The 10,289-nt window shown below is 38.5% G+C and overlaps 1 long non-coding RNA gene across 1 annotated transcript; it reads right to left on the bottom strand.

Annotated features, from left to right (window-relative positions):
• LOC133815963 (uncharacterized) lies at positions 1–3,100 on the bottom strand. Its single transcript, XR_009884926.1, has 3 exons — positions 2,809–3,100; positions 622–736; positions 1–350 (listed from the first exon to the last, which is right to left on the bottom strand). It is a non-coding gene; the product is annotated as an uncharacterized LOC133815963 (long non-coding RNA).
• Between the last annotated feature and the right edge of the window lie 7,189 nt (positions 3,101–10,289).

The following is a 10,289-nucleotide window of genomic DNA, read 5'->3' on the forward strand; positions in this document are numbered from 1 at the left end:
GATCACTCATAAAGCCTCCATAGGACATTCCTATCCTTGCCCACATAACTCACTTAAAAATAATAAAATTGTTAATAGAGATTGAGTGTACCAAACTTCAATGGCGTGAAGTTTGCATTCTTAGGCTTCACTTTATTTTACCAATCCTTATTTATATTCTACATTTAGGATTGACTAATTTCTAAAATTACATTCACATGAAGACAGATATTTCAGTACCAGATGTGTAGTTGGTTGTGCTTAATTATACCTGTTCCATTTCCATACCAAAGATCTAATACTTTGAGCTTTGCTCTCAGAATTTGCATGATCACCGCGAGTAATCCAAAACGCCCTTTCAGGTCTCCAATCTGAAAGTTTGCATTAAAATCAAATGAAGTTTGAAACTAATAAACATTAATTTGAAATCTAAGCTCAATTAATTAAACCAGATTTTGTAATATTACAACTCAGAATTACTTTGGACACTTTAATTAATCTTTCATAAGCATTATTATTACAAGGGAGAGCCAATAATTTTGAAGAAAACTTTGATTTCATGAATATTCAATCACCTGACAACTTGGCCTAAATGATGATTGAAAATTAATCAAATTCTTAAGTAATTCTTGTTATTATTACCTTCATGAATTTGGGAGCTCCAAAGTATTCTTCTTGTTGAAGATGTCAATATATATACTCATTAAATAAGTTTTTAGAATAATGAAGTCAATATATATACCCATCTCCATCAAACCTGCACATAGAGCAAAGAAAACAAAATCAGTGTCCAAATCTGACGCCTAATATACAAGTTAGTTTCAAATGATCAAGATGACAACACTCAATTCAAGAAGACTTTATTTTTATATAAAATACAAGGTTGTTTATTCAGTTATTAGTCCTAGGTTTACTAATTTTAGTAAGTTTGGTTAAGTCCTATGTATAATAACCAGATCAGTTTCTTATCTATAGACTAGCATTTTACATTATTCAAAGTAAGAAAATCATTGAGAGAGTTTTGAAAGCTCAAGACTTGTTGTTACTCTTTTCTCTTTTTTATTGCTTTCAGTTAAGTTAAATCTTTTGTTTCCAACTATCAGATAACCAGCTAATAATAGTTTTACATCTGAACTAGTTAATTTATTTATTTATTCTGAAAAATTATTACGCTATGATTTTTCCAATAAGGAGGTTAAATGACAAAAAGAGAAATGTGACCCTTCGAAACAAAATAAACTAAGCTCAAAATCTATCAAAAAAATGGTTTTCACTACCTATAATTTGATTAATACAACTTATAAAATGATCAAAAGAAAAGATGTGTAGATACGAGTGATATCCAGCTAGTGGAACAAACTTGAGACCAACTTGAAGAAACTCTCCATTTAAGCACTCCTGCATATGTATAGTATAGCATATATATACAGTATATACATGTTGACGCCGTTTTTCGTCAACAGATAAAAGAATAGAGCACGTAAACAATTTAAGACAATGGCCAAAAATAAACAAACGAATCAAACACGGTTTTTTACGTGGTTCAGCAGTTAAATCTGCCTAGTCCACGAGTCTCTGTTATTAATCTCAAGATTCTCTCTAAACAATTCTTTAGCCAGAATTCTCCAGAGTTCTCCCTCAAGAATTAGGATTTCGGTCCCCCTTTAATGGTGCATGCCTTCTCTATTTATATAGAAGGATGCAGAATACTATCCCACATATTTTGGGTAGTTACTCTTTTGTGAATACAAATAAATGGCTTTAAATGCCAATAATCAGGTATTAAAGGAAACGTCCCCCAAAGATCAGAGGGCGTATAACTGTATAAAATAATATCCCACAATTCTTGGGGATTTACATCAATTAATGAGGACTACATCTCATGGTTATTACACTTGTAGATACTCAAGGTGGTTATGGCGTATCTTCAAGTCTCCAGCATTTCTGGTCTCATGTCATTGTGCGAGCCACTGACATCTCCCGAGCTAACGTTTCTTTCGAGATGGGATATCGAGCTCAAGAACCATGCTCCGAAGTTCCTGAAGATGAAGGTGTTTTCGGAGCTACCTTTCGAGATCGGGGTCATTTCGAGATCACCGCATTCGAAATCATACATCGTACTTTGCAGGCTCGACTTACAACCCTAGATCATTGATCCTCACGAGACCATTTATTGCGAACTCAGCTTTCGAGGTCATATTTACTATGGCTCGAAATCTGGGTATAACAATACACACAAGTAGCTACCATGTTATATACTAAGAAAAAGCTCAATATAATAAAGAGAGGCCACGAAAGAGTTATATAATTATAAATATATATTATATTTAATCATCTAACAATAATAATAACAAAAGGCAGTAGTAATTTCAGCACACAAAAACTAGAATCACTCATAGTTTCATTAAATCATATTCTGTAGTTTCTTTGCATCAATTTCTCAAACACTTGAAGAGCATCAACCATTAGTTTAAGAGATCCATATGCCCTGGTTTCCTTACACTACTTTCCAGCTCAAGACAAAAAACATCCAAAAGATAAAATCAGAAACTAACCAAAAAATATCCTAGAGTTACAAGAAAATTTTAAGATAAACAAGCAAAAATTTAAATCCCAAATCACATAGCCACCAAGCCAACGAATCCCAAATCTCAAAATACACTAAGCCAAATAATTGGAATACATCAAAGCCTCCAAACAACTTCATACGAAACCTTACAAAACAGAATATATAGGCATTATAAATCTATTCATGTATATAATATTTATACATATATTTTTCAAATCTATATACATATGGAAAAAAACAAATTGTTAAAGAAAGCATACTTAGAGCAGAGACCACCGTCGCGACCCCTGCGAGGCCATCTCTCCACCAGCTGCGATGGCATACCTCTGATTGTTCAATGCCCCCACCGTCGCGACCCCTGCGAGGCCACCGCTCCACCAGTTGGAGGCTTCTACTCGCGGCGGAGAACGGCAATGAAGGGCTCGCGAGGCTGGAGTTTCAGCGGCGTCTGGTACTCCTGATTGGGTGTCTGCACGCCGGCGACCATCGAAGGGCAACCGTTCAGCCCTAGCAGAGCAGAGAGCATGTGAGAGTGAGAGATGGAGAAATGCAAGTATGGATCGGGTAGGGTGGGAGAGAGAAAGGGATTTTTGGTACTTATATTTTATTTATTTTATAAATAAAAATAAGAGTATATTATTCAGATAAAAAAAATGTGATATTCCTAATATTATAAAAAATAATTTTAAAAATCAAAACTATACAAATTCTCTTAAAACTTATAATAATTATTACATAAAATAATTTTATGCTTTTTTATTTAACAACAATTTTAAGGACTTGCTTTGACAGTCTTTAATATTTTTTTAGGACTCGCTTATTAAAGACTTCCAAAACAAGTCCTTAAAATTGTTATGTAAAACACTCATTTTTTAGCCCAGATTTTTTTAGGACTCGCATATTTTTTTAGGACACTCATTGAGAGTCCTAAATTGTGTTTTTTCAGGACTCTCATTGAGAGTCCTAAAAACTCCATAAATATTTTTAAGGACTTTCATTTATGTGCATGTCCTAAAAAAGTGTCCCGTAAAGGGTATTTTGTAGTAGTGTTTGTAACGTTTTGCTTAGAGTTGTATTTTACTATTTTCTTCGTCTTCATCATCTTCTTCATTTTCTTTGTCTATTTGTAATCTTCAGTTATAGAGTTGTAACTCTTTTTAATCAATCATTATGTATTTGTAATATATTGCATAGAGTTGTAATTTATTATTATTTCCATTGAGGGAAAATATATATTTTCCTAACAAACAGTAAACCAACGGCTTAAGAGTGCCAAAGGTTACACTAGCGCACAGGGCACGGCTCGGCCACTGGTAGCCAAGGACAGCTTATTATTCACTGAGCTCAGTTTAAGCGGGCCAGAGTCAGTGGAGTAAACAGGGGGTGCGGCCTAAGTTGTCGGCCCTAATTATCATGTGTCTTGATTGTTATTAGTGAATAGTTGCATTGTTGATTCTGATTACATGCTATGTGATTAATGTGGAATGTTAAGTGTTTGATCATGCTTAAAGGATTATTCATATGTTATTGTTGTTTGTGATGTATATTGTGTTTTCTTGCTGGGTTGTGGCTCACGGGTGCTACGTGGTGCAGGTGAAGGCAAGGGCAAACTTGATCAGCCCTGACTTGGAGAGCTCTGTGAGTTGAATGTACATGACCAGCTGCTCAGCCGCCACGGTTGTAAGGATAACAGGAAAAGAAGAGCTATACGTGTCTGTTTTGCCTTAGAGTGGCTGATGGTAGTCTATATTTTGGAAATTTTGTTAACCAACTTTTAAACACTATTTCTTTTTGGGATCCCTTGTATAAGTCTGTTTAATTATGTGAAATGTACGTTTTGAGACCAAAACCATTTTAACCCTAGCACATTTATGGTTTAGTGACACGTTTTTAACTAAATAACTTTATTATAAAGTCCTACACCTTTATAAGTACACAGTGTAGCGGTTCTGGCTATCCAGGGCGTTACAACTTGGTATCAGAGCGTCCTAGGTTTAAGGGTTCCTGAAGACCGGCTGGACATGTACATTCGCTGCTAGAGACAAGCTCGATTTAGGGTTTGGTAGTGTGTATATGTGTTTATATGCTTATATGCCTGGGAATGAACTGTGGTTGTTGCTATCTGTTGGATTAATAGGAAGCATGAGATGCTGAGAGAGCCTGGCTTTTGACTGTTGTTTGAGAATATTGAGGCATGCTTATTAGCATTGTCGTGAATGTAAATGAATATTTGGATGACTGACTACATATTGTGTATGGATGAATGTTTATATCATAGTTGTTGTGTGATGATGTTGGGGCATGCTTATTAGCAGCCAATGCATGTGGATAAATGCATATGTTTTGATTGTCTGTGATTGGTTATGTTCCTTTGGTGGATTTTGGAGAAACTTTTACCCTGTCATCGTGGTCTGATTGCCGAGTTGTTGATTGCAGATTGACTTGGATAGCTATGTGTCCAAGAAAATCTATGTGACTAGCCGGCACTAGGTCTGGGACCGGGGGAGATGACCAGGGCCAGATTCCTCTGCCAATCCCTGAGAACTGGCAGCAACTCATGGTATATATGCAAGCTCGATTACAGATCCAAGATGAACATATTCGTCTACTGCGACAGCAGGCTCCATCAGGGAGTGCTGCCCCTATTGTACCACCTGCAGTGGTACCAGTTGTACAGCCAGGAGAGGTTAGGAACAGGTGGGAGTCGTTATATGAGGGGTTCAGGAAGCAGCAACCCCTAATCTTTGAGGGTGGACCAGACCCATTAAAGGTCGAGCAATGGCTGACTATGATTACTACTATTCTGGATTTCATGAGAGTAGAATGGCATGATAGAGTGGCCTGTGCCACTTATATGCTGAGAGAGGATGCCCGCATTTGGTGGGAAGTGGCATCGCAGACCAGGGATGTTACTGCTTTGAGTTGGGAATGCTTCAGAGACTTGTTTAGTCAGAAATACTACAATGTTGCCGTTAGGGCAGCAAAAGTTAATGAGTTTGTGGGTTTGGTGCAGGGCAATATGAGTGTTACTGAATATGCCCTAAAATTTGATAGGCTTGCGAAGTTTGCACCAGATCTTGTGCCTAGTGATGTTGTTAGGCAAGATAGATTTATCAGGGGGCTTAATGCTATGATAGCCCAGGATGTTAGTATCACAACGGTACCTGGGGGAACAACTTATGCCCAGGTCGTTGAGAAGGCTGTTACTGCTAAGGAAGTGGAGAACAAGATTTGGGGGGAAAGTGTGGTGAGGCACGAGGGCCACAGAGTGGTGCCTCCTTATTCAGGGACAGGTAGGGGCGGAGGCCCCGGTGACTTCAAGAGAAAGACTCCTGACACTTCGACTGTTGCTGGTCCTGATAGGAGGGATCGGGGTGGTCAGGGTGGCCATCAGGGTGGCAGCGAGGCACGACGAACCTATCCAGAGTTCCCAAGGTGTAGAAGACATCACCTAGGCGAATGTTGGGCCAAGACTTGTTTTGTGTTCGGAACAATGGGACATCTCAGGAAAGACTACCCAACAGTAAATAAAGGTGAAGCAGGAAAGGCAAGGGAAAACTTGATCAGCCTGACTTGGAGAGATTTGTGAGCTGAATGTACATGACCAACTGCTCAGCCGCCACGGTTGTAAGGATAACAGGAACAGAAGAGCTATAAATGTCTGTTTTGCCTTAGAGTGGCTGATGGTAGTCTGCATTTTGGAAATTTTGTAAACCAACTTTTAAACACTGTTTCTTTTTGGGATCCCTTGTATAAGTTTGTTTAATTATGTGAAATATACCTTTTGAGACCAAAACCATTTTAACCCTAACAAATTTATGGTTTAGTGACACGTTTTTAACTAAATGAATTGATTAGCAAGTCCTGCACCTTTATAAGTACACAGTGTAGCGGTCCTGACTATCTAGGGCGTTACAGATGACGGTCGCTTTCTTTACTGTTTCTTCTCACTTGGAGTTTGTATAAGGGGATTTACATCATGCCGTCCTGTTATATGTGTGGACGGCACTTTCTTGAAGTCAAGGTATGGTGGCCACATGTTGTGTGATGTTGCATTGGATGCGAATAACCACATTTATCAAATTGCTTTCACGATTGTTGATAGTGAGAATCATAATTCTTCGAAGTATTTCATGATGAAATTGAAGGAAGCTATTAGAGTAGTTGATAATCTGGCTTTTGTATCAGACAGGCATGTTAGCATTATTCATGCTGTTAAGTTGGTCTTCCCTGATGCCTACCACAGTGCATTCTACCATCACATAAGTATGAATGTAATCGCCAAGTTCAAGACTGATCACTATCACAAGGAGATGTGGAATGCGGCATATGCATTTCAGAAGTCAAAATTTCACAAGTTCTTCAACAATATAAAGCAAATGGATCCTGCCATAGCTTAATATCTCGAGGGTATTGACTTCGATAAGTGGACTCGTGCTTACTTTCCTGGAAATCAATACAATGTAATGACAAGCAACTACGCTGAAAGTTTCAACAACAAAACCAGAGATGAAAGAACCTTCCTATACTTTTGTGGAATTCATTCGTTTCACAATTAAGTCATGGTTTGTTGTGCGCCGTGAGGAGGTACAGAAGTGCACATCCAAATTAGCAATAATATATGAGAAAGATGTCTCAGGCATTGCGGATGATGCAAGGTACTTGAAAGTCCATCCTCTTCGAAAGTTCGAATTTCATGTGGTAGACCTAGAAGGTGATTATAATGACCCGAATTTTTCGATGTGGTTTAATGGAGGGAATAGTAGGCCGGGAGAGCCATACTTGTTTAATTATGCCATTAATTGATAGAATGCATGTATATGTGAATTATATTATAATATGACGTTAAATGCATGATGTGGGTCCACATTTTTAATTGCAGGGGTGTGATGATAATTTGGCCCGTTGAGGGCATAATTGTATATGTGTATGCATGTCGGTGGTATATTGCTGAGACCACATTATAATGTGGGTTTGTTCGAGCTATTCAGCATGAGACGATCTTGGATTATTAGTTAGCGGTCTAGTCATAACAGGTTTAAGTTCGGGGCTCGGGATGAGTCTCGGGGTGATTTTAATGATTAGAGCGTTACTAGGAATTGAAGGGTAACGGGATATTAATTATTGGTGTTTGGGATTATTGAGAATAGCGGGAATTGGAGAGCGTTAATTATGATTAACGAGATAGGTTGGAAATGACAAATTTTCCCTTAGGAGCCTTTAGGAACCCTTAATTGACCTAGGGGTATAATGGTCTTTTTACCCCTAGGATAGATATAAACCCTTTAGGCTGTGAAACAGAGGGAAAAACAAAGCAAGTCCTGAAGCTTACCCATTCCTTCATCCTCCTTCATCTTCTTTGTGATTTTTGTGATCTTGTTGAGGACTCTAGCTTGGGAAGTAGACCTTGGGAGTTTGGGAGAGTGTTCCACCATTGAAGAGCATCACAACCTAAGTTTGAGGTAAGTTTCCAGCCATTAGTTTTCTGGTATGCTCTGTTTTGGCTTTAGTTTTCAACTTATGATTTTGTTGTGGATAGTTGGAATTGATGGAAGTTTTGGTTGGGGTTTAGTTTGGGTTTTGATGAGGAAGTGATACAAATCAAGTTTAAGGTTTGTATTGGATGTTTGAGTGGTGTTTGAGCTTGGTTTGAAGGGTTAGTTCCAAGGAAAATTGCAGGGGCAGAAAAACTAGGGTATTGGCTGAACAGGGGGTTGGGCCGCGGCATGGCCAAGGAGGGTCGCGGCCCTTAGTGGCATTTTGGCTAGAAATGAGTTTTTTGCTCGGAGATGCTAGCCTTAGGCCTCGGGATCGATCCTACTACCCGTTTAAGTAGTATTCAATGTCTCGGAGGCTAGGTTTTGGTTTGGGAACCCTTTGTTATTCATTTTATTGATGGAATCCCATAATTGGTTATGACCAGGTAACCGCTAAGGGACCAAAAGGTTGATCGTTCTCAAGGGTCGTTCTTAGTATTAATCGATATCATCGTTGAATGGCTCTAAGGCATTAATACTGGACTGACCCTAAGGTCGATGAACTTATAAGCGCTTGGCTAGTCTAAGACTAGTTACTAGAGCCAGGGCTTAAGGCCCAGGTGACTGTTTGTCACATGGCTAGGGAACGCTGTTCCAGGGTTATGACTCTAAGGTCATGAGGAAGGTTATGTTGGTGACTAGTCACCATGCACCTATCCTGTTCGAACTAATAAAAGTTCACTTATCTATAAAGCCCCGGTGACCCTATCGTCACAAGGCTAAAGGGAGCTGGACCCAATTTAGTGACTTTTGCGACTGTCACCTATTTGTTTGGATTGATGGTCCTGAATGATTATTATGATCATTGATGATATTATATCATGCTTTATTGTGTTTTCTTGCTGGGCCTTGGCTCATGGGTGCTATGTGGTGCAGGTAAAGGGAAAGAAAATCTCACCCAACCTTGAGTGGAGAGCTTAGGTGGTGATGTGTACATGTGCGGCCGCTTGACCACCACGGCCAAGGAGTTCTCAGAGGAACTAGGGGGTTTACCCTATTTTTGCCGCTTAGGTCGACGGGTGTGTACTTTTGCTACTGTAATGACCATTTTGAGTTGTAAATAACTTGTAAATGTTCTTGTGGGCTCATGAATAGTTTTATGTATTCAATAAAATATATCATTTCCTCTTTATTGATTTTTCCACCTTAACCTGTTAATAACACTTAGAACACGTTTTTAACCAAAGGACTCGGGTAGCGGGTCAAATTTCCAGTTCACCGTTCACTGTAACTATTCTGGAGTAACCAGGGCGTTACAGTGATGGTGAGGTGAATTTGATGACCAAATCATGCTCCTGTGGCATGTTTCAAATGATGGGTTACCCTTGTGTTCATGGTGTGGTTGCGACCATCTTGCGCGGTGTCAACATTTACTCACTGTGTTCCCCATATTACACTATTGAGATGTGGAGGGAGACTTACAAAGAAACAATTTACCCATCTGGCAACGAGGATGATTGGGAAGTTCCCGAGAACATAGAGAAAATGCAAGTTGGGGTTCCCGTTGAAAAACAACTAGTTGGTCGGCCGAAGAAGAAAAAGGTGGGAAGAAGGAAGACAACCTGCACTCCATCAAATGGCGAAATCATTCGCAAAGAGTGCAAGTGTAGTATGTATGGTTGTCTTGGCCACAGCAAGGCTACATGCAAAGCTAGGGTATAACGCTTTTTTCCCATTTGGACTTGTTGTATTAATAACCTAGCTTGTTTTCCCTTCTTTTTTCTAATATTTTTCTTAAAATTTATGTTAAACTCAATGAGCTCGATTGTAGCTTGACATGAACTCGATGTTAACTCGATAATATGGTTATTAACTTCAAAATTGACTTAAAATCTTAGCTCGATATTAGTTCGATAATGGTTGGATATATCTCGATAGTAGTTCGATAATGGTTCGATATAGCTCGATATTAGTTCGATAACATCTAAATAATGTATATGAAAATGATATTCCTCGATTAAATCTCAATAGCAGTTCGATAACAGTTGCTGTGTCCCATAATTTTTCTTAGCTAGCTAGCTAGTAGTAGTAATAGTAGTTTATAGTAGTAGCAGTTTCCGTGGATTTTGGTTCAAGCCAGGACTTAGTTTGAGACTCAGAGCAACAGTTGTAGATTTTATAAGTTTAACCTATAGTTTAATAATATTAATTATAACATAAGGTTTGATTAATATAGTTGATTATAGAGATGTCATTTATTATAA

This window comes from Humulus lupulus, chromosome 2 (genome assembly GCF_963169125.1).
Source record: "Humulus lupulus chromosome 2, drHumLupu1.1, whole genome shotgun sequence".
Classification (NCBI taxonomy): Eukaryota; Viridiplantae; Streptophyta; class Magnoliopsida; order Rosales; family Cannabaceae; genus Humulus; species Humulus lupulus.